Below are 12,924 nucleotides of genomic sequence, written 5' to 3' on the forward strand. Positions count from 1 at the left end.
ACCTGAACTTCTTTTTGCAAACATGAATGCAAGCAGAGGGACCATTGGGCTTGCTCAGTTAAAAAGCTTACATCTCTGATGGTATAGACGTGCATTAGTGCTTATGGAACTGTCAACTTTCACATCTGGAAAGGCACAATCAATGCTGACAGGCATATAGAGATCTTAAAGCAACATGTGCTCGCATCCAGATTACATCTGCATGTACTTGTTAAAACAGCATGGCTTTGAAGTTGAAGAGCTGGGGTACTGTAAAGTAAAATAAATTTTACTTACTACTTACTTACTGCACTGCAGTTCAGACGTTTCTCCAGCTGAAAACATTTGTCACATTATAAAATGAAAACTACGACAGAGATGACCCAGGAGCAGCTAGGATCTTGTATCAGACAAAAATGGGACAACATCCAACTCATCCATCAGCTCAGGCCCCTCAGGTGTCACTGCCATTAAATTCAAAATGAAATAACATTTAGCTTAAATTGTACATTTTCTAAGTGTAAACATTTGATATGTTTTCTGTGTTCTATTGTTAATAAAATATCCATTATGAAATTTGCATTCTGTTTTATTTACATTTTATTTTACTTAGCAACTTAATTGGACTTGGGGCTATACTTTACAGTTTAAATTAACATGTTATATTGAGAGCCTATGATGACTTGAATATGCTGCAGTGTCAAAGTAGAAGCACCTGTAGGCTAAATATAGAAAGTGTTCTCCTCAAATAGCCAAATTATGTAGGAATGCTGACTAGTTTTACTTTTTATGGTATTATCTTGGTAGAAGTTACAACTTGAATAAAATAAACAAATTCTTGTCTTCTTTTCTTGCAACCTTTTCAGGGTCTCTATAGCGGATCACCTGCCTCCATGTCACCCTATCCTTTGCATCCTGTTCTGTCACACCAACCCTTTGCATGTCCTCCATCACTACATCTATGAATCTTCTCTGTGGTCTGCTTAAATGAGCCAAATACTTTTGCTGTAAGCGCTTTTAAAACAAACTTTAGTATATATAGAGCGACGCTTACACTGTGATATGTCCTCCAACAGATGGAGCTAAAGAACTACCATACAAAATCAGCTTAGCTGGCCTATAGGAATATGGTGACGTCGAAGAGGTAAACAGGAAATTTTCATTTGTTGTGTTTATTAGCCACTAAAACAGTTGAGAATGTTTATGCCTTGCATGTTATAACTGACTGACTGACCCATATATGTATGTTAGCATATCATCTGCTTATCACTTTTTGGACTTGCTTTTTCAACAGCAGCTGTTTAGGTGCAAACTGTCCACACCAGCAGATGCTGGCGAGTGATAAAAGGAAATTAAACAATTTTGTTTGCCTCAAAGGATGGATTTTTTTCTTTACTTTTATTTTCTCTTCCAAAGATAAAGTACTTCCAACATCCAGTAGCAGTGGATGAAGATTTAATCTCTCTCCTGATGAATGACCCACTATTTCTCTGACAGAGGCCGCTGAGGCAGACTGCTCAGAATCCAACGGAAACAGTGAAATGACGGGAGAATTTCTCTCCATGATTACTCTAGCTTTCTGAGTGTTTGCCTGCGAGTGTGTATGTGGTGATAGTGCAGACACTGGCCCCATTTTAAAACTCTGGTGAAAGTAAACAGTTGATATGCAGATTATCAGGACACGAAACAAGACTAAGAAATATTAGACATCTATGGTTCATATTTCATTGTGTGACAATGCAAAATAAATTCTTTTCAATCAGATCCACAATGCAAAATTTTGATTTAAGCAAGGTTTTCATCTTGTCTTGTCTAACGTTTTGGTTTGAATAAGGAGGAACTGAAGGAAAATACGCCTGCTTATTTTACTCAGGTAGTGGCTCACTCGTCCGTATCACGGGAAGAGGAGGAAAGACTAAAATTACGACTTCAATATAATATTCCTATGTAAATTTTAAAGTGTAATAATATTTTAATTTTCTTTTACATTTTGTTTTAGTGCAGCTTTATTTGACAGCTAAATTTAGTAAAGATTTTCCATTTTTTATACTTTTACCTCCTCCTTCGTATAATTTCTGAAGAACGCTGTACTTCTGCTTCTCCATAGCTACTTTACAAACTATGCTTTTATGTTAAATGGTACCTGATGCACTTGAAATTCAATTCAGTTAAAGTTTATTTATACGGCACCAGTTCCCAACAACAGTTGCCCCAAGGCACTTATATTGTAAGGTAGAGATCGTGCAACAACAGAGACAATAATAATACAATACAATAGTCCCTTTTGACAGGAAGAAACTTCCAGCAGAACCAGGCTCAGGGAGGAGCAGCCATCTGCTGTGACTGGTTGGGGTGAGGTGAGGAAGACAAGTCAAAGAGACGCTGTGGAAGAGAGCCAGAGATTAATAATAACAAATGATTACATAAATGCAGTTAACCTGTTTCAGATTCTTGCGAGTTGTTTGTAGTTTCTGTTGCTGAGTATTTCCAGTACATAAACATTAATCTTTTTTTAAACTTTAAAATAAAGTCCTTTTTGTCCTTTGAGGCAAAAAAACGAGAAATGTTGTTTCCACTTTTATGTCTGTACTTGATTATGTTGATGTGATTTATATTCATGTGTCCTCAAAATAGTAATATATTTTGGATTCTGTCTATTGTGGACCAATGAGATTCATTACAAATTACAAAGTATTTATAAGTATCTTGTGGTTTGGGTGGTGTGCGTTCCTATGTCATAGACTGAGACCACTGGTGTATTTGTTTTTTGAAGCTAATTTTGGTTTGGTTTCATCTTATATACAGCCTTACATTCAGATATTATGTTAATCAAAAAGGTTATTATCTCAGGTACCAGATTTAATTCATTCGGTCTCTCCCAAAACTTCAAACTGATTTTGGAAAAGTTGTGTTTAAATTTGAAGCTCCTGCCTCCTGCAATCAGCAGCTACAACTAAAACTCAAGGAACTGGTCTGTCACATATTGAATTTAAGGAATAAATGACTTTTAAATTACTTGGATGCAGTTACTTCATGCAACTTATGATTGTACTGCTGTTCTCATTGGCCAGGACACTCTTGAAAAAGAGATTTTACAGGTTAAAAAAATCGAATCTTCTCATACAATATGTTTTTCAGCAGAACAGGTACTTTTGAAGTGTATAAACATTTGTCCGTAATACTAAATGCTTCATATAAGAATGATTTTGAACGCAATACTTTCATTTACAAGTAGCAAATTTTAAGGCCAGCATATGATGATGTGCTAAGTAATCACTATGAGCCTGAAGCTCAGGCTACATTGCTCAATGCTTCTAGTCAAGCAGTTTTTCTATTCTTGGCTCTATTCTTGACAATATCCCTAATATTGTCATGCACACAGCACCTTCACCTACCTGTCATTAAAGCTGGTGCTTCGAGGGCAGTCATTGAGAATAAAGTTTAAAGAAAGGATGGAGGGAATGGCACATTTCAGACATTAAATCAGACAGTATGAAATGGGTGAAAAAAAACTGTGAATGCGGAAAAGCTACTCTAGCAGTTTCCAATAACAAAAACACTGAAGTAGAAATGAACATAATGACACCCCTATAAGGAAAGAATCTGAATTTCCTGAGAGAAAAAAAGCTTGAGTCAGAGTTTATAAATGTGCTACTTTCACTTCTCTTTGAAGTCGTTAAAAACCAGCCTGCAATTAATTTTTGCTCAGTAAAGTTTCGGTAATCTCTAAAAAGCCAAAACCTCAAAGCAAAAGACTTTTGATACACTTGCCATCTACAAGATAGCTTTGCTTCTTTCAGAACTGACCTAGACGATAAAGCTGTGTAACACTGTGATTTGACACTGCCCTGTTTTTGTTTCTAAAAGGTGTACACTCACTGTTCACTTTAAATTGAGCTCATATATTTTGACTTTATGTGGACATTATTCCTTTGTTGTTGCAGCAGTGCACTATCGGGATCTGAGAGAGTTAGTGAAGTTGGAAACTCCATTAGCAGGAGCCACTGATGAAAACCCATCAAAGGCTCAGCAATTGCGATTGAGGTCAGGGGAAAGACCTGGCAGAGAAACCACACAAAGCCATAAAGCCTAAGGTAGCTGCCGCTCATCGAGCATCAGCACTTGAGGAAGAATAACTGTGTCGTTGTCTGCAGACCTGTTGAATTAAAGGGGGCATTAACTGCTGCTTCCGCTGCATTATTGATGGAGAGCTCCATTCCCGAGGCCGTAATGCCTCCTATTTTTTCCCTTGCAATTTTCTGGTAGACATCTCACTGTCTTCAAACACACTTTCGTGCTGAAAGAGAGCGAGGGTTCAGGCAGAGTGCTTGCACTGTTCCCCGCAGGTTGCTTTTATTTTAAGCTGAACCACCACAATCAGTGTCGAACCACGAAGCCTCCACAACTGAAAATAATCGCAGCATGACAAGCATGGGATGATTGGGGTTATGCAAGGTGCCACCTACAGTAACAAGACCTAAAAAGGTAGTCAGGCTTCCTCAGAGAGGTTGCAAATCACATGACAGCTCAAGTGCAGCAGATATCCGTTTCTCCGTGTGTTTTGACCTCAAAGAGACAAAACCAGAGACTGTTATTAGATTTTGATGCCAAATTCTCACTAACTGGAATTTACCTCATGAGTCACCTCAGCTCCCACCTGCAGTACATTTGTTGTAGAGCTCCCTAACAAAGGCTCACACTGCTGGCTTTATCTGCTCTCACACAGCTTGAGACACCTTACCTCCCGGCTGACCTCATCCTGTCATATGATTTAATGAGCGAAGCCGTGTCACAAACTACAGTGGCAGAGGTGTGACAGGATAGGTCTATACAATGCATAGAAGATTAATGAGGCCATCTCCTCCTTCAATGTGTGTGAGAAACGCAGCTTGAGGAGGAAAGAAACTTGATGACTTTAGAAATTATATGATATAAATGACGCACACAGAATCAAAATAACAGCTCCTCTATTTATATTCAGTTATGAAGCGATGCGAAGCCTGTCTCTGGTCTACATACACTATCTGGGTTGAATTTTATAGCTCGGCAGTGATAATGGTATGACATTTTTCTTGTACACTATCCATGGGTTTTTGTGTGTAGTGCCCTTTGATTTTACTTTGTGCTTTTGTGCTGGTGTTTATGGAGTCTTCTGTGAAGTAGATGGCTTTGGCTTCATGATGACAACACTCTCGGAGGGCGGTCCAAAATCAATCAAATACAAGTCCAAATGCTTGCATCCCATCTCCTACAGGCTATTTCAAAGGTTGGTATTGATTATTCCACCCATTCTTGCCATTCAGGGGGGGCCGACGAAAGAGCATGCTTGAGAAATGGAGAGATGATAATGAAATTAAAGGAGGGGAGGCTTTTGTAGCCTGGACACTAATGCATGGGGAGAGTGGAAGCTGAATGTCAAAGACACAAAAATGTGTTATCGTAAACTCGATGAGTATTCACGAGCCTAATTCATGTCATAATGCTGAAGTTCTTCAGAGTGGCTCGTTCGCACCAATTGTATGTGTGGGTGGTGTGTTTGGATAGGGTAAGGGAAGGGGTTTTGATAAGAGGGGGGTCTTTTTTGTGAGAACTGAGGAGGCGCTTCATCTTGTTCTTATCCTCTGATTCTATTTTGGACTTTTTTAGAAAGAAGAAATCTTCTAGGTTACAACAAAAGATGGTGTTCATGTGTTTCACAGAGGTGTGAAAAACCCTTCAGCACACAGCTGTCTTCCTTTTTTGTGTTCACTTGCATTTAGTGGCTCTAATGAAGATTTCAGTAGCCTATTAACCCTCTTTTTTTAAGAATAAAAGGAAGAACATAAGAAAGAAAGTCAGGTGACATCGCAGGACAACATCAGACCTTAAAGGAAGAGAATTTAATTTTCCTATTTTTTTTTAACAATAATTTATTCACAGCTCTGAAACTCATGGAGGAAAAGTGGATAAATAATAATAAATTGTTCAAAGTTGTCATTAATAAAAGTATCGAGTGCCTAAATTGCCATCATTGAGGCCTACTGGCACCACTGTTTATAAGATGTTAGGGAGCGTATTGCCATTTCTTCATAACTGAAGATCTTAAGTCTATATTAAAATAAAAGTATTAAAATATATGTAATACTTCTTCACTTCAAAAAATTTTCACACAGTCCCTAAATCTTTTCTTGGGTCCACCCACTGACCGAAAATAGCTCAAAGCGCATCTTCTAAAATCATGCGGCATGATAAACTGGTTGTGTCTCAATATGAAATATGCCTTACTATAAAAACATCCTTTCGATAAGACATCTTAAATAAACCAATCAGCATACAAAGCTGCAAACAAACGGCTGCAAGTGGCACTGGCGTAATTAGTGACTCATCTGATTCAGTTTTTATTTCATTGCTGTAGTTTGCTCGCTACTGCTGCATTCAAGAGGGCACGACCATCCAGTTACCAACGTCTGAAGCTTTCTGATAAAGGTCCTCCCCGTCGCCACCGGAGACTCCAATCCAACAGAACCGCTGGATGGCGCTAAAACACCAGCGCTGCATCAGGAGGCTCCACACGCGCTGGTGATGAATCCGGCTGCTCTCTCATCACTCGGACAGCTCAGATCCATTTCTCCAACTGCGAGAAAACGTTGCCAAACACCCATCTGCAACCAGTATGTTGAAGGGGGATTGTAAAAATCCACTGCATCCTTGAATTCAGAAAGTATGAGTGACGGTCCGGCGTGTTGTCCAGCTGCCGTGGAGCTCTGGCGGATGGGAAGTTGTGAGTCAGAGGCGGAGGACCAGTAACTTTTATAGACTTTCAAGTCCACCGCCTCCAAGTATCCAGCAGCCCCACTTTAGACTCATTTCTCTCAGGGATTGTGCGTCTGGAGAGCTTAACATTAGACCAGTGTTTTAGGTTATGTGTTGTCCAGGGCGTCTTGTAGCGACAAGGAAATGCCATTTGCCTAAAGAAGAGGCTTCCGTTTTTTTGTGGCTGGCAATGGAGAATAAATGAAAGGGACAGTTCCCGGGATTAACTGAAAGAACAACGGCAGGTAGGTTGGAATTAGAGTTTATAATTTGTTATTCCTATCTGTGGAAGTGGATATATGTATATTTATATATCTATATGTATATCTATCTATCTCTCTATAAATGATTGCAATTAATATTCTGAATTTCTAATGCTTAACAACTCATGTGCGACTGTGAAATGGCAGCAAAATCTACGATTGACTATGATAAATAGCTTTTTACAAATCATCAGGCAGCAATGGGCTACTGGAAACTCATGACTTTAGGTGGCGTACAGGTGTAGCCGCAGGCTGGCAAATGTTCAACTTTATGTTCTCAAGATTCAGTGAATATTAGATGTGGGCATCAACATGAATCCATCACTGACAGTTCCGATTGGACAAAAAGTTTCCCCTCTGAGAGATCTGCCCATGTGCACAAAGGCACGAAAGGAACTCCCTTCTATGTGAAAATGTATGCAAGCAACATGCTACTGTTTTAAGTAGTATCTATCTATCTCGGACCCCCAAATCTCCATATTCCACATCACTGGTACCTTGGCAAAGGTAACTCTAAAACATAAACGTTGCTCCCTGCAGTGCAAAGTTAAATGTAGAGCTGAATTCACAGCAGGTGCAAGTGTGCTTCCCTTTAACCCCAACATAAGAGAAAAGCAGCTCCAGCTATAAACAGCTTGTTTGTGACTTCAGCAAAGTACAGTGGTGTTATCTCATTGTATTATATTGCAAACACGCAGAAGGAGTCCCTAATGAGAACTGGCTCATGTGTTTGGTGTCAGCTGTTGCACGCAGACTGTAGATATTTATTATTATGCCTGCACGCCACTGTGAATATATTCCTTTCTTGCAGCCTTGACTTTCCACTCTCCCTCTCCTAATTTGTTTCATACGCTCTACTTTTTTTTTAAAAATCCACCTCAGTCTATCTACTTGTTCACCTTGTTCTTTCATTTGCCCTTCATCCTCTTGACAAGTGTTGTGTGGTCAGCTTTTTTTTTCTTCCCCTCAATTAGTGCTATCATCGCATTTCATCCTGCAGAATATGGGGATGGTAATAACCTTACACTCCTATTGCGGGGTGATACAATTCTGCTGTGATTAATTGAAGTCCCCTCAGAGAGTCAGAGGAGGTGTAGATCTTCCCTTTCACACTCACTGACAGGCAACCCATTATATTGTTTTATAGATCGCCGTCAGTAGCCCTTGAAGCTGCCTGCGGCCCACTGTTGTTCTGGAGGGTTTTATTGTGCAGCGTTATTGGCTGGTAATGCTGACAGGCAGAGCAAAGGCCACCGTGGGATTAAGGGAGATGGGATCCCTGTGACAGTTCCACTGTATTTGACAGTAAACTGGAAACTTGGAAGAAAAAGATTTGCTCGCTCTGCAGTGGTAGTTGTAAAAAAGAAAGAAGGAGATGAAGAAAAAAAAGTGGGGATTTGTTATGAAGTCACGTTCACCATAACATTGGCTTACTTCACATCTGCACAGAGTACTCTAACAAGTGGTGAAACAAAAACGGGCCGTTGGTATGCAACAAAACACACTTTAGTAATGCCAAATAAGTAGCTGGTACAGGTAAGACAGATTAGCCTGCAATTTCTATAAAGCTTCCATTAGACAGACATTGCAACAAACAACAGTGCCTGAAAAAGGCAGAGTATAGACTGAGGCTTGGAGAGAGTACTTGATATGCATGAGCCACCAGGTGATTTCCAGAGGAAGAGAACACCATGGATAAGAGGCTTGTGTCTAGTTTTAAGGAGCCACCCCAGGCAGTATTTGTGTTCTCTGCCAGCTTCCTGCTCACTCTGTCAGATCAATAGGGCATAATAGAAGAGTGCGGATTGTGTTTGCAGGCATGAGACAAAATAATACAAGCAATGTATTGTTTTTTCACCTCGTACATGTGTTGTGTAGTTGTACAATTAAGATTGCCTGTTTGTACTGCACATCTTCTATTTTTTTGCATTTCCTGATGTTTGAGCATGTCAAGCATGTCCGCATGTGCACGTTACATATACATTTGACAGCCCAGTGCTTTGACACCGAGAGCATTGCAGAGCAGCACCACGACTTAACCATAAAATCTGGGGTATTGCATCATTCCACACATTCTCTATTCACCACCAGCCCTGCAGATTTGGTTTAGCGGAACAATAAAAAGTCAGCCATCTATCTACATGATTACACCCGATTTCAGCACCTCAAGATTCGGTGCTCAGCGGTGTCCATAGGCTAATGTGTTTAGAAAGCACAGTTTGTTCCACCTATCAAAGCGCCAGCTCGAGCTGCTGGGGTGAATCCATCGGGTGTTTAAAGGGAAATTCAAAGCACCACCATAGCGAACGAAGTGCAGCATTGTGACGCTTGCATGCAGCTCTGTCATGTACAGTGGAGGAGGAGGAGGACGAGAGGACAGCACATCCCATGTTTTATAGATGCCATTTAAAGGTGCATGCCTGGGATGGGCTGGCTGAAATGAACTGTAACAACAGACTAAACACCAAGACAATAAACTAACAAATTGGTTTTCTGGAAGCCAGCAGTGTCCCACTCACTCGCCTGGGCTGATGTGTGGCGAGCTGTTTTTTTTTTTGTTTTTTTTCCCTGAGAGATTAGGCTGTGAGCACAACTCCATCTCTTATTTATTCATGCTGATTTGCTGTGTGCATGTTTGGCTGTGGGTGTGTGTGAGAAAGGGAGACGGGGAGCAAGAGAGCACGCGTGTGTGTGCAGTTGAAGTGTAGCGGTGTTTGTAAAAAAAGTGGGTGTTTTCCGGAGCATTTATATGAATGGTGTGTGTGGGGGGCGCATCGTGCTTGTGTGTACAGGCTTCAGCATCGCCTACTGCTTGATTAAAATTGTGTTGTGCGTGTTGTGAGGTCATTGCAATATATCAGCTCCCTCTGTTGTTTGTTCAGTATACATGACTGAAGTAGAGACACTCATAAGGTTCACCTGACAGTCTTGGAAAAGCTAGATCTACTTGTCATCTGTTTAAACAAATTTTTTAAACTTTGAGATTGAATCATTTGATAGATTTTTTTTGGCATCATTGTTTTCTGTCTGGATGTCTAGGTATTCAATTTCACGATTTGGATACATTTTTTGTTCATAACTATTAAACAAAAATCTGCACCATGTCAGCTTGGGTGCCTTTCATCCCTCTCACTCACAGCAGGAATCATCATGCTTGACTTCATGTTATTATTTCTTTGTAGCTAGAATAGCACCTTGAGAAAAATGTATAGACAGTTATTATTAAAAAGTTAGAAAGGAATCATGTTTGGTTAATTCTTAAAAAACCAATGCAGGTTTGAATCATTTGCATTGTATCCACAAAGATAAGATAAGATAAGATAAGATAAGATAAGACTTTATTAATCCCACAACGGGGAAATTAGTTATAGAGTTATAGAGTCTAACTGCTGTTGGGATGAATGATCTGCGAAAGCGCTCCTTCCTGCAGCGAGGGTGTTTCAGTCTCTGACTAAAGGAGCTGCTCAGCCCACTCACATACTCATGCAGTGGGTGATGTGGGTTGTTCATGATGGATGTCAGCTTTACTAACATCCTCCTATCGCCAACCATCTCCACAGACTCCAGGGGACATCCCAGCACGGAGCTAGACCTCCGCACCAGTTTGTCAATCCTGCTCCTGTCCCTGTCCGTGCATCCACCCCCACAGCAGGCCACTGCATAGAAAAGGGCAGATGCTACCACAGTGTCATAGAATGTCCTTATTAACTGCAGACTCTGAAGGACTTCAGTCTCCTCAGCAGGTGGAGTCGACTCTGGCCCTTCTTATACAGGATGTCTGTATTTGTAGTCCAGTCCAGTTTATTGTTGAGTTTTACAGTTAAAGTTTTACAGAACAAAAGTTCGACAACCTGAAAGAGCTCTGCTGTGACAAACAACAGTGATTCTTTCCTCTATAAGATAACTACAGAGTTTCCCACCTCCCCTGTCATTAACATCAGCACAAAAACTGTGCCAGGAGCTTCGTTATGTGGGTATCTATGGCTGAGCAGGTAGGTTAGTACTTTTGTTCATATAGCGTATGTTCCCTAATTTTGGTAGGTTAAATCATTCACTTCTTCAGTGACGTGCATTTATGCCACATAAGACTTTGTATACAGTAGAGCAAGTGGACATTTTTTGCATTCTGTGATGATCCACAGAGAGACATTTTTTAAAATTAGAATTAAATACACATTTTCACAGTTGAATGCCTTTTTAAACATTTTATACAATTGAAACTATTAATTAAAGTCCTAATCTACAGTACTGTATATTACCGCTTTGTGATTTGAGTTCTTTCTCCCCTGCAAAATTTCTGCTCTGGGAGTGGCAATACTCTCACTGTACTGTTCAGTGAGTGACATGCTGCTGTTTCTAAGTGGTCATTTTACCTATAAAGCTGAAATCACAACACAGCCATAATCTTTAGCTCATAGGTAATTTTGTGATTTTGTGAGATGATGCCATGGCTATAAAGTCTGTCTGTGCTGCCTGATTCTTCACGTATGCTGCTGCTGAAGGTCCAGAGCACAGAAGCAGTCAGGATGGCCCGGTATTGGAACAGCCTTACACTGTTGGGAGAGCTCTGTTATAGCTTTAGTCACCCCCAGCTGTGGTGTCCCATCTTTATATCATTAAAACAAAGGGAACCATCAAGTAGAGGTACTTTTTGGATAATTTAGCTGCAAATCTCAAGATGTATCTGAGTAAAACACATGTACTGTTTATGATTTGTTGAAGCTGACAATAAAGCTTTTGAGACAACTAACAGTTTAGATTTTTGCACCTTGTTCACTTAACTGTTACAGTTTTTGGAGTTTTCATACCTTGTTTGATCATCTTTATCCCCTCTCACATTCATCTGGTCAAGTTGAAAACTCGTGGTGTTAATTACTTATGTATGACACTTTTAAATGGATTCTTTCAACGTGGAACCGGCGCAGTCTCCTGACAGCTTGTTGTACATGGATTTTCTAAGACCCAATGGTTCAGTCCACTCAGTGAAGACGCTTAGTATAGAGCAGAGGTAATACATGACTCTTCCTGGGTAATTCTCCAGCTGACTCTCAAAGTCTTGAAGACACTGAGGACAATTAGGTTTGAATGGATCAGAGCCTCAGAAGGGAAATTCACTCTTCCATGGAGGTGGTTTTCAGCTTTGCCGGGCATCAGACTTTTCTACCAACAATCCTTTCTTTTGCTCTCCTTTATTCCTCCTTTTTGACGGCTCTTCTGTTGTTAGGCAGATTTTGGCAGCTCTCGCTCACAGTATTCTACCATTGGGCCTACATCTCATCAATGTCCTCCTGAGTACAGCAACAAAAAAACTAAATTCTCCAAGCCTTCAACCATCCACCTAGTGAAAAGGTTGGGGGAATTGCAGATTTGAGAAACCCAAATCCTAAATTGTGGTCCTTAGGGGAGAAAGGGTGCTATCATTTTTTTGTTGGCAGACTCTTTTCTCTTGGCAGACTCTTGTGGTGCCTGAGGGTCCATAGCAGTATGTTTTTTTCCTCTCATATTTTGTATGGTGTTACTGTCAAGCTCCAAATCATGCCTGTAATCATTAGACTACAATCTGGGTAAAAATTGCAATTACAGGGTGTCGTTTCTGGCTTGTTATTTTAATTTAATTTTTTTGGTGAGAGAGCAGGATCATGGCAACCCTGTGTTATTAAGATGAAAGAAATCAGACTCAAAAAAAGAGACAATTAATGGCAAAGGTCTCTACATGCGCATCATGCGGGAAGGCTGATTTAGGCTTTCTTTTCCAAAATTGAAAGTTGCACTGGTTCCTGCTCTGGTTTTCTTACATGAATTTAGAGCTCATACTTTCTTTTTCTCCTACCCCTCATTATGTAAAAATGCAATTTTGTGACCTGACATGAAGTCCGGTCAGGTTTTTCCA

The 12,924-nt window shown here is 40.2% G+C and overlaps 1 protein-coding gene across 3 annotated transcripts in view; it reads left to right on the forward strand.

Moving 5' to 3' along the window:
- The first annotated feature begins 5,227 nt into the window (after positions 1–5,227).
- tafa3a (TAFA chemokine like family member 3a) overlaps positions 5,228–12,924 on the forward strand; it is a 112,700-nt gene continuing 105,003 nt past the window's right edge. For 2 of the 3 annotated variants that reach the window (XM_026166965.1, XM_026166963.1), the window contains exon 1: positions 6,218–7,016. The gene's annotated coding sequence lies outside the window, so the exon portion shown is untranslated. Of the gene's footprint in view, positions 5,246–6,217; positions 7,017–12,924 lie in introns of those variants that run through there. The other variant, XM_026166964.1, reaches the window with a different exon arrangement.

This window comes from Astatotilapia calliptera, chromosome 5, assembly GCF_900246225.1.
Source record: "Astatotilapia calliptera chromosome 5, fAstCal1.2, whole genome shotgun sequence".
In the NCBI taxonomy this organism is placed as follows: Eukaryota; Metazoa; Chordata; class Actinopteri; order Cichliformes; family Cichlidae; genus Astatotilapia; species Astatotilapia calliptera.